The following is a 20,286-nucleotide window of genomic DNA, read 5'->3' on the forward strand; positions in this document are numbered from 1 at the left end:
AAAAGTATCTCCTGGTCAAGACTTCTCCTTTGTCAATAAAAGCAATGATAGCAGTTAAACAGAATAAATCTCCTCAGGTAACTAAGAGAGCGCAGAAGGCCGACAGTCGGTTATATCCACAGTTAGTGAAGTATCCAGCAGGTAATATCCTGTGAGAGGTAATGCAGTGAACAGAGACCCGCCTTGACATGTGATTAGCAGGCCTGACAGATGAGGCGGACTGAGCGGGATCCCACGACTGCAGCCGTCCATCCCTGATTAGACAGACAAGGATGAGCACCCCCCCCCCCCCCCCCCATGATGGAGCGCTAAAGCATCTTGCTGATGGGAGCCTCGCGATCTGGAGCCTCAAGGGTGTCATGGACAACCCCCACCCCTCAAGCCAGGGATTAAATCAACAAAATAGCCAGAAAATTGCTTTGAGTCGCTACGAGGGTTTTAGTTCTGGGTGGATAGCTGGCTTTTTCACTTTGAAGCCTGGCTTTTCGCCACAAGAAAAAAACACTTTGAAGGACCTAGATGCTCTTTGTGAACATTTGCCACCACTGCCTGAAACCTCTGGCCAAAGCTGACCTGCATTGAGAGATGAATACCACAAAAGCGAAAAAGTCGCGAGGAACCATAAAAAAAATCTATGAAAAAGTCATTTCACTGAGCCAGAAAGGAGTTAGCTTAGGATATGGAAAACAGTCCGGTGGTTATGAATGAAAATGGAAGGCACTAATGCTTTTTTTTTTTTTTTCTCAACCCCAAGAAGCAAAGATGTCCTCCTTTTTTGGACCTCCATCAAAGCAGAACCTGGTCCAGGTTGCTGGCACTTTCAAATAGACCCACAAAAATGCATGGCGGGCTTTCTAATGAATCACTGCTACTACTCTTAACTGAGGCAGTTGGCTGCCGTGTGTCTTATGTGAGGGCAAAATCACTTGAGGGGTGAACCTGCTGGCACTTATATTTAGCACAAGTGAGCTAAATGAGTCCAATGCTGTATGTTGTTCCTGAGTGTTGATGACAGCAGCTGAATGGCAGGAGAGGCTACCTCACACAGAGACTAAACGCAAACTTTAATAAGTCGTTAACTCAGCGCTAAAGCATCAAAGTTAATTAGACCTGAGCTCTGCTAGCCACCTTAATGTGTAATAAAAACAGCATTATTTGCTTACCTTGCAGTTTGTTGAATTAGCAAGAGAAAACTGGTCTTGCCATAAACAAGGTGATAAATTGTGCTGCTGAATTAACATGGCAACAGTTTACTATCTGCAGCTTCACACGTAGGCACGTTTTATGACTTTAAAGAATGGAGCTGGAAACTTTAAATGGGATTTGCTAAGAGCAGGATCGCAAAGCAATTTTTTTGGTAAAGTTCAATAACGCGTGAATAAAATAAAACCACTCTCAGTGGCATCACACAGCTATATTATCAGTGTCCCAGTAGTTATTATAAATTAGATTGGAATTGCCCTAGCAGCTTGTGAAATGGGCAGATGGAAACTCGGAGCACATAACTGATGGGAAATGAAAGTCTGGTGCAATTTTGGACGAGTAAATGCACTTCAGGTCCAGCTGGCCTTTTGGTTGTCCCTGAAATTCAGTTTTATCATAAACCCTCACTGACCACAGCACCCATTCTCACACTATACCCAGGCTAACTGCTATCGGGCTTCATAAAATGTACATCATGTGTCTGCTGTTAGTCCACATAGCACAATGCAGCTGCCTCAAATAGAGGATGATGTTATGAAAAAGATTTTATTTCATAAAAAATGTAGTCTCTCAATGATTGCTTTACCAACACTCATATTTCAGAGATGTGATTTTGGTCCTGCGGTGCAATTTTTGAATCTGTTCTCTAAGGCTGATGATTGATGGTAGGGCTTTGAACTCTCAGGTGATTACATACCTCAGATAAGAGCTGCTGGCTACTGAAATATTGAGACTGACATTGCACTGAAATGCAATCTTTTCTGTACCTATATAAAATGTTCAAAAACATGCAGGAGATGCAGAGATGCACAGAATACACTGCATGCATTGAATGATAAATGTGATCTGATTCCAAGTGATCTTGGACAGCAGTATAGCATAGGAAACAATAGTCTGATGAATCGTATTAATGCCAAAGTTTGAGCCATAGATGTTTACAGCTTTACACAAGAACCCTCAACAAAAAAACCCCAAACTGTAATAAGAAGGACTATTTTACTGTATAAAATATTGCAGTTCGCTGGAGTTCAGCATTCATAAGGCTACATGACACCTACATAAGCTTTTCATGACAAGTGACAAACCTACCTTAATAAAGGTGCATTCCAAACATTAGTTGTCGTAAATGTTGCTTTTGTCAATTTGATGTCATTTCACCTTCCACTGTGAAAAACGAGAGGTCAGTTCAACTTAAAATGATTAATAACTGATTACATGGCTTTTCTTGAGTTGAGCCAATTTGAGGACACCAGTTCGCACAACTTAAAAGTCTTAGTTGAGTCAAAAATTCTCCAAGCTACTGTTTCTAGATCTGCATCTTGGTTAGATAAACTAAACTGAATGTGTTTTTTTTCTTTACTCTGTTTCCCCACTAGCTGGCGCTCCTTCTATCACACAGTCCCATCTGGCATATTCTCCTCTTGGGTTTCTGTATAATGGACCGCTGTGGGGTATTGCTAGGATTCAAACTCACAACCTCCTGATGTTGGGATAAATTATTATACAGCTGCACCACATGAGATGATGCCATGCTTCAAAGTCAAAACAACAAATATTTTCTCCAGTGTATTAAACAGTTGTAGACACAAAATCAGAGTTGCTTCATGTGTTCCTGAGTGGTGCAGTGGACTGAGCCGTCTACCCAGTGGGAGGTTGTGATTTTGAGCCCCAGCGATGCCATAGCCATCCATGAGTGTGTACTCAATGTCTCGCAGGGTGGTGTGATGGAGAGAGTCTTGGCTGGTAAGGAAGTTAAGTATAAAAAAACAAGTTAATTTTATTTACATAACTGAGATGCAGTACTAAAAGCATTAAGAGAACTTTTGACTCAACTAAGACATTTGAATTGTGTGTCCTCAAGTTTAGTCAACTCAGGAAAAGCCATGTAATTAGTTACTATATCATTTTGAGTTGAGCTGAGCTCTAATTTTTTACAGCATGGCCAGTGTTATGACAACTGATGCTTGGGTCAGTTCTCTTAAAGACTTAAGTAGTTGTTGTGTAGCCTTATGAGCACTGCCCTTTGGAAAAGTGTTACAAAATATTGTGAGCAGCCAGTTATAAAGAATACACTTTCCCTCTCTTCCTCTCTCACTTCATTTGTATGAAATCTTCAAGCTTGCTTAGTTTTGTAGGTCACCCATGACAGAAAGGCTCCTGCCTTCTCTGGGACACGGGCTTAATGTGGGTCGTGTGCCGTGCGCCGTGCTGAGTGAACTGCTATTGTCTGGAGACTCTATTCACCTTCAGAGGTGCCATACAAATGCACTGAATGTTACTGTAATCTCAGGAAAGGCAAGAAAGGTTCCTGAATGGTTCTTGACTTGGATGTGCAGTTCTAGAAAAAGCTTGCAGTAGTTTATTACCTTTACATTTCACACAGGTTCTTTTAAACTATAAAAAGGATCTACACACTCACAAAAAATGCTTCTTTAAAAGGATTTGTTGGTTCTTCATGGAACCAGAAGTAATTGTTCTATGGCACCAGTCCAAAGGTATTTTTTACCTTTTTTTCAGAGTAGCCATATAATTTTAGTGGTCTTTCCCTATTTTCTTGTTTAATAACAGTGGTGGATTGTATTTCAATGGAAATGTGTATGACTTACATAAACGGAAATGGGACTTTCATCTTTGTAGGTGAGCAGGTAAGTCAAGCCAGTTCTGTCGTCAAGAAAACTGCATTTGTGCTGTCTATTTTATCTCAGTGTGACTATCTTTGTGAAGAGGTGAACACTGTTTTCACAGCAGGGGTTCTTGCCTCTCTCTTTTCAATCCTCATTGCTTACTATCAGCTCCACACAGAGAGCCAACAGTGTCCTAGTTATCTGAGTAGCTTTCCAGAATGGCCTATGCATAGAGGCCCCCACACAGACAGTGGCAACAATATCAAAACTTGGTAAAATAGGAGTCAGAATAACTTTCTGAATCCAGTAGCTGGATTGGGTGAATTTTTGGAGGAAAAACTGAAGTGTCTAGTTTGGTGACAGCTCTAAAATGTGTGAAAAAACAGACAAGTCATAATGAAATGACCTTTACATGTCACAGGTCTACTTATATCACTGCTGTTGAAGCCATTCTTTATTGATCTGCCACCCTCCAAGGTCACGATCATAGATAGTGTTGCTGAGGCTATCAATATGATTGAGATTTCTAATCATCAAACAAAGAGATGGATTTCCAGGATAGCTCTTAAGGCCATCCGTCTGGCTGTGTGTATTTGGATCGATGGCACAGCAAGCAAGTGCTTGCTTGAATGTGGTTTATAAATGGATTTTGAAGTTATCGCCTCCCTGAGTGACAAGCATAGAGCTGCCATGGTTCAGTTGGCAACTTTTTCCCCCCAATGGTTTTCTGTTACAATTATGAAAGAGTTGACATATCCATGCTTCACCTACAAAAGCATTTTTCATAGCAACTGCTGTGGGGTTGAACAAGCTGTACAGAGTATAGGTTGATATGTTAATTTGCTTAAAAATTTTGAATTTACAGTTTGAAGTGCTATGAATTTGAAATTAACACCTTAATGGCCAGGGCCCACCGGTGAGCCCAAAGTTTATTAAATACCTCTATAAACTGAGAATAGCTCAAATAGTTTGCATTAATGTACCTGTAGTTACTGAGTAATAACCCTTAGTTTATGAAAAGCCTGGATCTTTAAGGGGTTAATGCCATTCTCTAAATGTAGATATTTTAACTAGGGCAGGCATCACTAATGGTAATAACATGTTAATAATATATGCAAACAGTTGGGAACATCACTAAGTTTTGAAGTGCTGTTGACACATTTCTTAAACTAACCCCTTTATATAGTAGCCCAGCTATTCACATGCTGTATGTTGCTATGACACAACCCATGATTGTAGCCGTCTCACTTAAATACAGCTTTGAAATGACTTTTAAAGTGATACCTTTGGTACCTTCAGCAGACTACACTGGACCGTGCTTGTGGAAGACCTATGAACAAATCAATGAGCAGCAAACTAACAAAAGCAAATTGGTAAGCTTTAGTTCGCCTCCACTCTAACAAGAATCCATGAGGATACGATGACTGAGGAGTTGGAATCATTGACTATGCATATGATATATATGATATGTGCACTGGTTGATTGGACTATTAATATCATTGGACATTGACGATAAAAGGAAAGTACATTCACTCTGCAGAAGTCATGTGATGTTCATGATCAGTGTTATGTTCATATGATGCATTCGCAAAATAAAAATAATGTTACTGAATTGCTGAAAGTAATGAATACATTCTAATGAACTGTGTTTCATCAAGTCATATAGCTATAACCAGCGGCAAACCTTGACTATTAGAGCTAGGCCTTCAATTTGAGCCATCTTTGTGATTATGCTAATTTCTACTAGCCTTCCTATGGGATTCTAGTAGTTTTGTTGGTGCTGACAGCTAATTCATATGAACATGGTTTGGTAGTAAACACACAGGCATTTTTAAAGCTTTTTAAAAGACACTCAATGTTTTAAGTGAACCTTGTGATAGACATATTAACATATATTTTACTAGCAGTTTCACAATGACTCCTTCACTAGAGAGGCCTGAAACTGAGCTGCTGCTGATTTCCATTTCTAACAACCCATTGATTAAGCTGCCACTCATATTCACAGTCAGTGACATGGACATGATTAGAGTTCTTTGGCACTTCTTTATTATGCTGATAGGTAAAATAAACATTTTAGGCCTCTTTAGCTCTAAATCCAGACCAATAGGAGAGCTTACTTAGTTATATCTACCTAGATGACATGGATAAATGTAGTTTCTGATTGGCCTATTTTCCCAACATTTTAAGAATTTACCCCTTTTGTTTCCATTCAAAACTTAACAATGAAACAAGAATAGTACTATAATATTTGCCCAGCTTAAACACAATCATGATACTATTGAATAAAAATGAACTAAATGTTAGACATGTATTTTCAGTTCCTACAAATCATTAAGCCTAATTTAATCAATAGTAATTAACCTTTTCAGTCATTCTGACAACAGTTTAGTTTGTGCACTCTAGTTAGTTCTTTAATCAGGAGTGTTTGCCAACATTCTGTAAAGACTGTCTGACCTTGCAATCGATAGGTCAATTATGATGTCTGTAAGAGCGAAACAGGAGTACAGACAGGCGTCCAGAGAGAAATGGGAGAGGGCTAAGATATTATTGGATGCCGAGCCTTAGCTTATGGCTTGATGCTGTAACAGTCCACTGGCTCCAAACAAGCCTTTTCAGAGCGACTGGCAATTCCTCCTTGGCTCTTTATTTTGCTTGGCCAGTGTGCACTTCAAAAGGCAGTCATTTGAAGCTTGGCCTGGCTCCAGTGACCAAGATCTAGGCAAATGAATATCTCTGGCGATGACAATCACACACATGCACACGTACACACACACACACACACACACTCTCTCTCTCTCACTCACTCAAAGAACCTTTAAATGTCACCGAAAGCAGTTCATGACTTCAACGCTGTGCCTCGAAAGGCAGTGAGGTGCAAGGGAAAAATTAAGAGCAAGCAGAACTTAAGCAAGCAGATTTATTAAATCATTTCAACTATAATGCAGTTATAATGTAATTACTGAAAATGCAATTACATTTTTGTAGTTCCAGGGCTTGAATCTCATTTCAGCAGTTAAGAAGTCTCTTTAATCTAATTTGCCAGAAATACATGCCCAAGATACAAAGTAAAAACGTTCCACTATTTTCATACTTGCAAACCCCAAAGGCTGTATTTTCCCTCTGCACAGGAAAAGCATACGATTACATGTGGACTGATAATTGAAAGTCAGTCAGCGGAGGCTGTTTTTTGGCATGGAAAGGCTGGGTTTCATGTCAACCAAACCCCATTTATAGAGCTTTAATGATGCTGGGGGCTCAGATGGCATTGATAGGAGGGTTTGTGTGTGTGAGTGTGATAAGGGGGTGGATGGGCAGAGATAGCTGCGTTCACACTGCTCTGAGAGGTCCAGCAGTTCACTGCCTTGCTGCACTTTACAATAGCAGCATCCAGACTAAGCTAAATAAAGCAGGGCTGGATTGACATTGCCATGGGTAAGTGCTATCATACTGATTAAGGGGAAATTGAAAGTTTTGGGTGTGTCACTGGTAGGTCTGAGATAGCAAAGAAGGTCAAATAACTAGTTTCCTCTACAAGAGTTAATCCAGAGTTTTCTCCAAGTCAATTCCAGGCACCTTGAGGTTTGCACAGATTCCGTTTTTAATGGTTGGTTGTGTCCACCAAAACTTTGCAATACTATCCAAAGGCATGTGGCTCACAGCAGAAAAATACTGCCAGTCATATCATTCCAACAAATGTGAAAATAACTGAATGTTCAGTACAGAGATCACCCTTCATTTATTTAACTTCCAGTCAATGTGGCATCAAGTACACATTCATTTTTAGGAAATATTTCTTAGGAAATTTGATAAATGACAGCCCCATAGCTTAATATGGAGCACAAACATCTGCAAATCAAATAAAGAAGCTGCTGCTGTTCTCAGAACAATGGACTGTCCAGCCTAGGGTCCAGACTTCATTGCAAACATCATTGCATATGTTTGAGACTACTTGGATTGTGACGAGCAGAAATTGCAACCAACTGCTAAGACTGAATTTTGGGGTTGTGAAAAAAAAATATTCCTTCATTTGGAACGTTGAGTTATTACCATCATTTGGTTATACTATTCAAATATAATTACAGCTTTTTATAACGACAGCTTAGATTCTGCACTTCTGACTTTTTTGTATTTTTCTCAACATCTAGAAATGAAGAAGTGCCAAAAATTTATCCTTTTTCTGTTTGTTTCAATGAGCTATAAGTTTAATTTAAAGAAATTCCATCTTGCTTTTATTACCACTGGCAAAAACTGCAACCTCTGAGGGTTAATGGTGAAACAGATCCAGGAGGCACCAGCCATGACCCTAAAATTAACGCTAACCTTTCCTGACTTGAGGTCCATGAGCAGTCTTCCCACATGGGATAGTTTAGGGGAGCCAAAGTCTGGTTTTACACTGTTAGGAACAATGACCTGCCCTTTATTAGCCTAACCTTTGGAGCAGGCATAATAGAGGCCTCATATGTTTTCTTTATAGCACTACTTACCCCCTTTTTCCATACACAGTCATAACCACACAACCCCTCATCCCCTTTAGCTTCTTTTTACAACCTGATGAAATGAGCATTCTCAGGGTTTCTTTGTGAGGATACTGGCAGTGAGGGCCAGTGACGGTTGTCTTGGAGAGCAATGAACCCCAGGAAGAAAACCAACCAGATGAGTCTTAAGTAGGCAGATTAGATTTCTATGCCAGGTACAGTCTTAAACATAAAGGTGCCAAAAGGTGTTCTTTGCACGACTCTTGGGTCCTTGACGAACTTCTTAATCGATGGTTTCATTCTTAAATGAGATGTATGAGGTTAAGCTTTATAAAGTTAATGAAGCTCTACATAATGTTAAGGTTCAATACCACTTACTTTTTTTTGTAGATCAATTTATCCAAAGCAATAACCATTAAGGGACCTTTATTTGTAACAGGGTGGATTCCTGAAATATGTCTTCTAAATTTTGCATGATGTTTTCTCCAGTAGGCATAATGTTGATTGTACAGAGACTAAGTGAAAGCTCGAAATACAAACTGGTCGAAGCCTCTCGAACAGCATAAAGCAATTCTCCCTTCAACATATAACTGTAGGAGTCTACCCTCACCAAAATGACAAACTATTGATCGCTCTCCCGCTGGAGGGTAGACATATAGAGCAACAGTACTGCTTGTTTGCTTACAAAGTGGAGCCACTGTTCAGCAGATACTGATAATATACCTCTCAGGGATGGAAGTAGGGGTGAGTGGGGCACAAACACAGGCTAAAATGTAAAATGGCAAATATTTGTTGAGATTCACTCTACAGATTCTTGTTGGACCATTTTTCATGATAAGTGATTTTACTGAATTAAGACACCAGTATTGCTTTAATCAACTAATGGGGTTAATTTTAACATGTTAGTGTTACAACTAAGCCTCTCAAACAGAGCAAGGTTTTAAGGTTTTATATGAACTTTTATATTATATTAAATGTGATTATTTATATATATATATATATATATATATATATATATATATATATATATATATATATATATATATATATATATATATAATCACATTTAATATAATATATATGAGTTTCTTAGATATTTAATTAGATAGCTTCTTTTCTACTTTTAAAATTGATTGCCTAAATACATTATTCTGATAATAATGTCTTTGCATATTTAGGTTGGAGAGTTCATCTGATTCAAACATAGTACTGTATGGAATTAATTGTGTTTTGTACTAGTTACCAAACTTTTTAGTCATTGGTAAAACTAGCCCCTCACCCTGTTACAGTTAACCCTACCTATGGGTTAAATTTAACATGTACACTCCTTTGGTCATTTGGCCATTATTCACAAAGTGGTGTTTGGAACAAAGTTTACGTTTTAATTTGAATAAAAAAATTTTTTAAAAAAAGATTTTAAAAAAATGCGATTATTAGGCAAAAACCAAAATATATTAGGTTGTGCCCCACTCTTCACTTTTGTGCCAGGTTGCAAGTGCACGGTACATTTTGCCCAAGAAAGCCTTTGTGTTTTGAACAAATCTGACATACCACTTTATTTGTTATGTACATGTGAAAAAATAAACCTATACATCTGAAGGAAGATTGCACTAAAAATATGGCTGATTACATATTCCATTCAATTTACTAAAGTTTTGGTAGTCAGTTTTGGATAAATTCTGTCTAAAAACAATGTAAAAATTGTGTCTTCAAAGCAGTTGTTAGGAAATTTTTCCTTAACATCAGCAATAGACATAGCAGCTAGAGAGAGGCACAGATGCATTGGCTTCAGAGATGCATGGGCCTTGAAAACGCACAGGCCCAGTCCGAAAAGAGTGTTAAAGTAGATAAGTGAAGATTTGCTATATGTTTCACAGTCTGTCTAGAGTTATGGCTGTAAATTTTCTCGGTGTAGGACTTTCTCTGTCCTTGGTCCTGGTTCTGCTCCTTCTAGCTGCAGCATGAGTGAACAGCTCCACAGCGGGGAGCTAAATCCTGAATACTGAATAGCATGCACTGATGAAAACCATATTCTGTGGTAGAAGTACCAAGCTAATAGGCCAATAGAGACTTCCTGAAGGACATTGAAATCCATACTGAAGAAGTGACAGGAAACACATGCTGCTTTATGATCTCGGTAAGCTTTTCTAAGCTCCACTTATAACATATCTTGCATGCTTATGCTAATTAGGCTCATTTATAGCATGATAATTTGGGAGTTGTTCAAGAGCATCTTAAAACACCCTTTTTTGTCAGCAGAGATAAGAAATATGTTTCGATCAAAACCTACAGTCCAAAATTAACTTTATTGCTTCCATCCTGGCAGGAAAAGGCCTGTTTTCCGGCAGCAGGAATGTGTTGGCTGTGATGTATGGACATCTGTTTTTCCTTTTACAGCAGAGGCCCAAAAGTGTGGCCTGTGTCATGTTGGAGGGTGCCATCCATTCAAACCCTTGAACCCCGCACTACAGTACCATGCTTTATGGTTCTTCTTTAGACCATTTCCCAGTCTAAACTGTCTGCTCTGCTCAATAGGGTGGCTTTGTGCTTGCTCATGTAATGGTGTACATTCCAATTCAAGAGGTCACTGCTGAATCAGACACATGTGCTCATCTCTTGGACGCCACCAACGGAGGCACCTGCTATGAGCCTGGTCACTTTTCCTAGTCCTCTTACTTTAGCCTCAGACAGACATTAAAACAGTCTGGAGCTGTTTGGGACTTTTACACATTGGAGTGCATTGAGGGAATTTTTGTTCCCTGATTCATATGAACCATTTGGAATGCCTCCATGGCCATTTTTGGAAGAGAAAGAGGAGCTTCTTTATAGAGCATATTAATGATCTGCGGCCTGTCTTGTCAGTGCCTACGCGATCACACTGTCTAGAACTCAGCGGTCAATGCTAGCGATGCAGACAGCCTGAAATCTATTACTTCTGTCATTTTTGCTTGACATTCAAGTGATTTTCATCGTTCTCTTTATTTTTGCTCCCTCTCAGAGAAATAGTACTCTATATGGTGCTTCAGCTGTTTTGTATTGTTGAACTCTCAACCATGAATATTATGGTCGTTATATAACCAGTTAGTTCACTATATAGCAAATGGTACATAGTGAACAGTGAATGTGTGAATCTGAACATTGGTTATTGTGGGCCATCAGCAAAAAGTATGGCAAATTATTTTGCATCAAATTGCATTTAGATGGTTCTTTAGACTGAAGTTGGATTAAAGTTATTTAGCTAAGGCAGCACACAGGTCAACTGTGAACTATATACAGTAATATATATATATATATATATATATATATATTACTGTATTATATATTATATATATATATAGTCTACTGTCTAAAAGTCAAAGGCCACTCATGATCTATTTAATTTACAGTCAAAATAGACATTTTTTAGAGTCAGGAAAAAACTAAAAATATATATTTACAGAGAAGAGAATTACACAGGACTCTACATAGCTAAATATCTTATCATGTTTTCAGTATTTAGTGTGTTCACCCTCTGCCTTTATTACAGCATCAATTCTTTACTTTTACCAAGAAATCTGCAGGGAAAATCCTGTTTCCAGGATTAGCTTTGGAATCCTGTTTCGTTAGTTATTTTCCTTTCCTTATTTTCCTCATACAAGTCCATCTTACTTTAATGCTCTTCAGCAATAACTCCTGAAAAATGAGCTGCACAAGTAAATGAAGGGTGGTCTCTTGCTTTTGCAGAGTGCTATGCAAATAGATACAGATATCCCTATAGATGGTAATGTGTGAGTGTATGAGGCAGTCCAAGACATAATGAGGACAGAGAAAGGAATAGAGAGGGAGAGAGGGAGAGACACACAGGGAGAGAGTGCAGTATGAAGCACTGAAGGAAAAGAAATGTATCCTCCTCATTCCCCTCCATGTACCAGGTGCTCTGCAGGAGCTTCTTGACAGATATACGTGCTCTGAAATGAGTGGAATCTTCACAGCAGCATTGAAGCCCACTCTGCTCCAAACAGCTGCTCCAAGTGTATTACCAAGCCAGGAGCGGCTACCGCTAACAGCTGTTCAAACAAAGGCGGCTTTCTCACTCATCTTTATTCTGAGTGGCACTGTCAGTGAGTACCCTGCACACCGATCATAAAACATTTACACTCTGAGCCTGGGCAACGCCACTTGGTGGTTGGCAGACATAATGTACTCCTTGATAATTAGGGTTGCACTGGGGACTTAAGAGCCAATGACAAGAGAGAAATAAAAGAGGATGTATAACTATATAACACAGATTTTACATCCGTCATTATCAGTACAGCACATATTATAACACATCTTTAAAATGAGCATTAAAAACTAAACGATTTACTGCTTAAACTCTAAGGACTTATCAGGGAGTTACTGGACACAATAATTATCCTATATTTTTAAGGGAGTAAAATGAAGAAATGAAGAAAATGTGTGGGCCTATTCAAGCTCCTCCCACTAATGTCTTCTTTCATAGCAACTATTGCAGAAAGTTAGCAAACATATTACATAGAGGATGAAATCTGTCATTACTGGTACAGCACACATTATAACATGTCATTAAAACTGACAAATAATCAACTGCTTAAAGTCAAGGATTCATCAATTGGTCTAAATGTTCCTTTCCATTCTCAGAACTATATCTGTCACATATTATCAATAGTAGCTGTTAAATAATAGCAGTTTATGGATAATCCATAGCAGTTACTGAGTCATAATTGCTATTAATAAGTATAGATTTGGATAGGGTTAAAAGGTACAAATGAAGACTTATCCAAACTTATCAAAAATTTCCATTCAATATAAAAAAAAAATAAAATATATATATATATATATATATATATATATATATATATATATATATATATATAAAAAAAGAAAAGTAGTGATACTTTTATTCACATAGAATCACTACATAATGTTAAATTTCCAGTTTATATAGCACTACCAAGCTGGACAATCTTGTTGTAGTGAATCAAACATGATCAATTTAAATAAGAACATCTTTGGAAAACCATCATAGCATTAGAGCTAAATGTGGGTGGGAATGTAGACTTAATAGGGTGGGAACAAACTGAGTGTGAAATTACTGAATCCATCCAACACTTCATGAAGATAGAGCTTAAGGTAGGGGGCAACAGTGTGCTTGTTAGACTTCTCCAATAGACCACGAGCCTGTTAGCTCATCTTTGTAAGGTAAGTTAGCATGGCTAAAAAATTCCCCCAAAAACTCAAATTAAGCATGTAGGTGTGTGTCACCTACTATTTCACTAGCTCTTACTTTTTGTGAGTAATCAATTGTACAACAGATGCTAAGGCAGCACCAGGTAGAGATATTTGGGGGCAGGATTGAGGTTAGAGGTGCAGACCGTTGTATGCAATGGATTTCGCTGCAATCCAGCAGCAAGTTTAACAAGTTGTCCCCATATGTGTGTGTTGGTTATGAGTTTATGTCTTGCCCCACGAGACTAATTCAAACAAGGCAGGTCAGAAATTACAACGAATTCTCTGCCATGCTGACATTGAACTGAATTACAAGGCCAAACAACTACATAAGGTCTATCCTAAGAGTGTGATGTTTCATATAAATTATGCTACACTATATCATTACGTTGAATGGCACTTTTTCCCGTTCAACCAAATGATGATATGGTTTAAATAATCATTAAAGCTTGTCTAACCTCACAACACTGGACATGAAATACACTTGTGGGTGGAGCATGGACGGGTGGTGACTAGATAAGACTTAAGGTCAGTCACTGAACAGTATGCCTGCTTTTTAAGGGGTTAAACACATTGTGCACAAATTTTATCATTATTCTTTGACAACCATTCATTTTATGAGGATCCTCCATCCAGCTTAGAGCCCAGAGCTCTGTTAGCCTCTGTCTCTGTTAGACACCTCCTCCTCATCAAAATCTCCATCTGATACCCACACTGACTCACTCACACACTGACAGACGGATATCACCCACAATGATGCCCTGTTTCCTAAACCATGAGGTGAGAGAGGAAAGAAGCTGGCAGCTGACAGCCTACAGGAGCTGGAGGAAGACTAAAGAACAGCGCTAATGCAAACCAGCTGCTCCTGCCCCAGACTGGACGTTACTCGATCAGCCCTGGCAGAGCCAGGTGTGGATGCTACAGCAGGTAATGCAAACCCACTAACCCAGAGCTAACGGACCACACTGGACAAAGCTGCTGAAGCCACACTTCTTCACGCTTCTAGCTGCATTCACAAGCTGTCAGCTCTTGCCAGCAAAAAAAAAATGCTAGAGGCTTCCCTCATAAACCGTAATGAAGAGCATCAGGAGTAGCCTTAGAAGAAGTCTCTCGCTGTGAGAAAGCCGGGAAAGAGAGAGAGGGGGGGGGGGGGCAACAGAGAAAGGCAGAAAGAAAGTGAGGAATGAAAGAGATAGAGATAGAGAAAGAGAAATACATCAGAGGAAGACTGAAAGAGAAAAAAGAAGAAGGAGAAAAAGAGGGAAAGGAATAGAGAGATAGACAAGAGAAAGAGGGAGAAGAGAAAGAAAAAGGAAAAAGGGATGGAAGGAGAAAGGAGAGATAAGAAAGAGGGACAGAAACAGAGGAGAGAGAGAGAGAGAGAGAGAGAGAAAGAGAGAGAGAGAGAGAGAGAGAGAAAGGAAAGAGAGAGTGAAAGCAAGCAAATTAGTAGGAAATCAGAAAGAAGAAAGTGAGAGAGAGAGAGAGAGGAAAGACAGAGAGAAAAGAGAGAAGTGAAAGAGAGAGGGAAAAAAACAGGTGTAGAGAGATAAAGAAAGAGGGGAAATGAAGTAGAGAGATAGATAAGAGAAAGAGAAATGAAAAAAGGGATAGAAGCAGCAAGAAGAGAGAAGAAAAAAGAGGGAGAGAGAGAGAGAGAGAGAGACACTCCCTCCCATCATCATATCACTTAACACAGCCTATTAGCAAAGTCTACTTTCCACAGCACTGCAGTCCAAACCCACAGGGTTTTTAATGAAATGGACCAACAACATTAACTCCGTTTAAGCTCTCTGCGAAGAAACTGAGCTAAAGACAGAATCAGCAGCTCAGAACTGCTGAAACAATCCAGCAGCAAAATAAGACAGAATGAAGTGAGTGTAACACGGCATGCTAACTCTGATAGGTAGATGTAGATGGAGTCCTGTGCGCTTACCTTTACTGAGTGAGTCTCTCTCTTTCTCTGGGATCAAAAATGTGAAGGGTTCACAAACTTCTGCAAGTTCTCTCTCGAAGGTCTGCTTCTTTTCTTTGTGTGATAGTTCTTGTTTGTTTGTTTGTTTGTTTGTTTCCCTCAGAGAGATGCCAGCTGTGTCATTTTTTTTTCTCTCTCTCTCCTCTCAGCAGTAGTGTTCCATGTAGGCACTGAGCCTGCTGGTGCTGCAGCCGGAGAGAGGGAGTGAGTGCGTGAAAGAGAGAGAGAGGGAGGGTGAGTCCCTTTCTCTTAAACAGTAGACACTTTGCGGTCAGACCCCACTCCACTCCCACCTACCATTCTTATATACACCCCCCTCCTCCTCCTCTTTCCTCCCCTCCCCTCTCTCGCTTTCTCTGTCTGTGTTTCTCTCTCTCCCTCTCTTTCTCTCTCTCTCTGACTGGAAGCTGAAGAACTGAAATGGGATGCCTCGAGGCTGAGCTGCACGACAGAGAGAGAGAGAGAGAGAGAGAGAGAGTCAGAGTGTCAGTGTGTGTGTGTGTGTGTGTGTCTGAGAGAGCGTGAGAGACTGAATATGTGGCAGAGAGAGAGAGAATGAATGAGAGAGAAAGAGATAGTAGAAGAAAAGGTAGAAAGAGAAAGAGGGAGAGAGAGAAAATGAATGAATGAATGAAGGACAGAAAGGGAGAGAGAGAAAATCGAGGAAAGGAATGAGAGAGAGAAGGAGTGAGAGAAAATGAATGAGACAGAGTGAGAGAAAGAATAAGAAATGGTGAAAGGAAAGAGAAAGAAAGAGGTAGAGAGAAGGAGAGAGAGAGTAGAATAGAGAAGTGCAGAGAGTGTAAAATAGAGAGGTGTAGAGAAAAAGAGAGTGAGTTGAAAGAGAATGAGGGAGAGAGAAGACAGACAGATAGACATTGAGAAGAAAGAAGCAGTGAGAGAGAGTGAATGGGAGAGAGAGAGACAGTGAGAAAAAAGAAAAACACTCAAGAGAGAAAAGGTCAAATAAAAGAAGAGAGAGAGAGAGACAGTGGGGAGAGAGAGAGAGAGAGAGAGAAAGAGAGTGGGGAGAGGGAGCGAGAGAGAGAGAGTGTGGAGAGAGAGAGAGACAGTGGGGAGAGAGAGAGACAGTGGGGAGAGAGGGAGAGAGAGAGAAAGACAGTGGGGAGAGAGACAGAGAGAGAGAGAGACAGTGGGGAGAGAGAGAGAGAGAGAGAGCGAGAGAGAGAGAGACAGTGGGGAGAGAGAGAGAAAGACATTGGGGGGAGAGAGAGAGAGAGAGACAGTGGGGAGAGAGACAGAGAGAGAGAGAGAGAGAGAGAAAGACAGTGGGGAGAGAGAGAGAGAGAGACAGTGGGGAGAGAGACAGAGAGAGAGAGAGAGAGAGAGAGAGAGAGAGAGAGAGAGAGAGAGAAAGACAGTGGGGAGGGAGAGAGAGACGTGAGGCAGCCTATAGTTAGAAGAGGAAACCAGAGGCTCCGTTAACATTTACACACATCTCTAGATGACAATAAGCTCAGGCTGTAAAGAGAAAGGAGCTGAAGCGGCTGCTCTCCGTGTTTGATGACGGGGATGACACCACTGCTGAGGGGATTTGTACGCCGATCAGCATAATCAACACATAATCCCACTTCCAACCGGGCAGAGTGAAAAAAGGCCTCCAAAAAGGTCATTTTATTTGGGCTAGAAGCAGCCATTTTAAAGCTTAATTCACCTCCCACCCCCCACAACTTCTTTCTGTACTGCCACCTCCGTGAGCGTGATACTGGTGCTTCTGTAAGCGCCCAGCTTTTAATCAGAGGGTTTGGATATCCACCAACCCCGTCACCATCCCCACTGGTCCCCGCACACGCACATCCAGCCCACCCCCACAAGCACACACTGCAGGTAGAACGGAACCCCAAACCATGCTGGCTTCAATTATCAGCCAGCCCTGCACCCGGCATTTAGAGTAAACAAGAGCTATGTGCTTCAAACGTACATGGGCATGTATGAGGAACTGGTGCTTTTGCAAATGAACGATGCAGGATACAAGCAGTAAGCAAATAATATGAAGAAATAGCATTTAAATAAATAACCCTGATATTGAAAGATCCAAAACCTGCAATGATCCCAGATTAGATCATGTATACAAGGCTTTAATGCCATAGAAGATGTATACAAGTGCATCAGAAGATGTCATTTTAAGTAAGTAATTTTATCCTTTTTCTATTGCTTCGCTCATCATAAAATGTTCAGAAATGTAAAGGACTGCTGGCTTTTTCAAAGGCTCAGAGAAACGAGTTATAAAGTTTTGATACAAAAGCATTATATAGCTGTTGTCAGAACAAAACTTCATAAATCTTAACTTTAAGGAGGAAAAATTTACTTTTAATGTAAGTCAATGGAACCAGACATTTTCCCAAGTCATTCTGGGCTGTTTCTTTTGGTCTACTTATCAAGAAAGTTGCACACAATGTAAATGGCAACAGGCATTTTCAGATTATGTCAAAAACTGAAAAATGACAAAATGATTCAACAGCAGCGATATGAATTCACAGAATGGGTACAGAGCATCTAAACAATGTAGATTTGAACAACGTTGTGCAAATGTCAACAAGAGGACAGACCCAGCAGCTTTTATTTCTAAAACACTTGCTATTGCTATCATAATGTTGACCTTTGTAATACTATGATATTGTCACAACTTTATAGAAGGAAAGCATTCAACATTTTCCCATAATTCTGCTAACAGATTACCTAGGACACTGTTGGCTCTCTGTGTGTGAAGTATTGTGACTCTTGTTGAGCTGCTAATGAGCAACGAGGGGTGAAAGTGGAGTGGTGAGAACCCCCTATTGTGAAAGCAATTCACACTTCTCTGCAAAGACTGCAGTGTTAATGTAAAAACAGACAACAGCACTATTATTAATGTTGACTTGCTTGCTCACCTGCAAAGAAAAATGATAAAAAAAAAATTTTTTTGTGAGTCATATGCGTTTCCTGTGAAATATATACCATCAATATTACCAAAGAAAAAAGAAAGCGTAGTTTGACTGATGGACCTTTTCAAAACAGGTGAAAAATGAATTTTATGGCTAGTGAGGAAAAGAGTTAATGAACGTTAATGTTAAAAAATCCCACTGTGGTCATTTTGTCATTGATCTATTTGCTGTTTTGAAACATTGTGGAGAAAAGCATAATCCCCCCAAAACAAGAGTTATGAAGTTTTGGAAATACGGATCTGGAATGTGCAGAAGTTTAAATACCCTCTAATTTTCTTAAAATAAAAGTGAAAATAGGTAAAATTTAAATATGGTGAAGTTGAAATTTACATATTGTAGTTGCTGAGTTTAATATATTTAAAATATTTAGTGTTATAACTTTTGCTCTGGCCACATTTTATGGTTTATTTTCCCAAATATGTTAAATTAAGTAAATACACAGCAACTGTGCTTCAAAGTTTGCAGAAGTGTCTTCTCTGTAGAGGATGTGTTCACTTATTTTCACTTAGATAACCATCAAAACATGTAAATTCGTAAGGGAGCGCTAACTTTTGCATGCAGCTCTACCCCTTAACTCTTAACCTAATTTGTGTACTGTGAGCATCCTGACTGATCTTAGACGTTTTAGATGAGATTGTGAGGTTTTGAGGTATCAGATCAGACACACACATCCAAGTCAGGATCAGATCCTGACTGATCTTAGACGTTTTAGATGAGATTGTGAGGTTTTGAGGTATCAGATCAGACACACACATCCAAGTCAGGATCAGATCCTGACTGATCTTAGATGTTTTAGATGAGATTGTGAGGTTTTGAGGTATCAGATCAGACATACACATCCAAGTCAGGATCAGATCCTGACTGATCTTAGACGTTTTAGATGAGATTGTGAGGTTTTGAGGTATCAGATCAGACACACACATCCAAGTCAGGATCAGATCCTGACTGATCTTAGACGTTTTAGATGAGATTGTGAGGTTTTGAGGTATCAGATCAGACACACACATCCAAGTCAGGATCAGATCCTGACTGATCTTAGATGTTTTAGATGAGATTGTGAGGTTTTGAGGTATCAGATCAGACATACACATCCAAGTCAGGATCAGATCCTGACTGATCTTAGACGTTTTAGATGAGATTGTGAGGTTTTGAGGTATCAGATCAGACACACACATCCAAGTCAGGATCAGATCCTGACTGATCTTAGATGTTTTAGATGAGATTGTGAGGTTTTGAGGTATCAGATCAGACACACACATCCAAGTCAGGATCAGATCCTGACTGATCTTAGACGTTTTAGATGAGATTGTGAGGTTTTGAGGTATCAGATCAGACACACACATCCAAGTCAGGATCAGATCCTGACTGATCTTAGACGTTTTAGATGAGATTGTGAGGTTTTGAGGTATCAGATCAGACACACACATCCAAGTCAGGAACAGATCCTGACTGATCTTAGACGTTTTAGATGAGATTGTGAGGTTTGGAGGTATCAGACCAGATATACACATCCAAGTCAGGATCAGATCCTGACTGATCTTAGACGTTTTAAATGAGATTGTGAGGTTTTGAGGTATCAGATCAGACACACACATCCAAGTCAGGATCAGATCCTGACTGATCTTAGACGTTTTAGATGAGATTGTGAGGTTTTGAGGTATCAGATCAGACACACACATCCAAGTCAGGATCAGATCCTGACTGATCTTAGACGTTTTAGATGAGATTGTGAGGTTTTGAGGTATCAGATCAGACACACACATCCAAGTCAGGATCAGATCCTGACTGATCTTAGACGTTTTAGATGAGATTGTGAGGTTTTGAGGTATCAGATCAGA

General features: G+C 39.6%; 1 protein-coding gene across 3 annotated transcripts in view; it reads right to left on the reverse strand.

The window, feature by feature from the left end:
• The window catches only part of tnc (tenascin C), a 58,973-nt gene extending 43,170 nt beyond the window's left edge, over positions 1–15,803 (reverse strand). For 2 of the 3 annotated variants that reach the window (XM_017691253.2, XM_017691252.2), the window contains exon 1: positions 15,465–15,802. The gene's annotated coding sequence lies outside the window, so the exon portion shown is untranslated. Of the gene's footprint in view, positions 1–15,464 lie in introns of all 3 variants that reach the window. The other variant, XM_017691250.2, reaches the window with a different exon arrangement.
• Positions 15,804–20,286: the final 4,483 nt, after the last annotated feature.

The sequence above is a fragment of the Pygocentrus nattereri genome, chromosome 20 (genome assembly GCF_015220715.1).
Source record: "Pygocentrus nattereri isolate fPygNat1 chromosome 20, fPygNat1.pri, whole genome shotgun sequence".
Taxonomy (NCBI): Eukaryota; Metazoa; Chordata; class Actinopteri; order Characiformes; family Serrasalmidae; genus Pygocentrus; species Pygocentrus nattereri.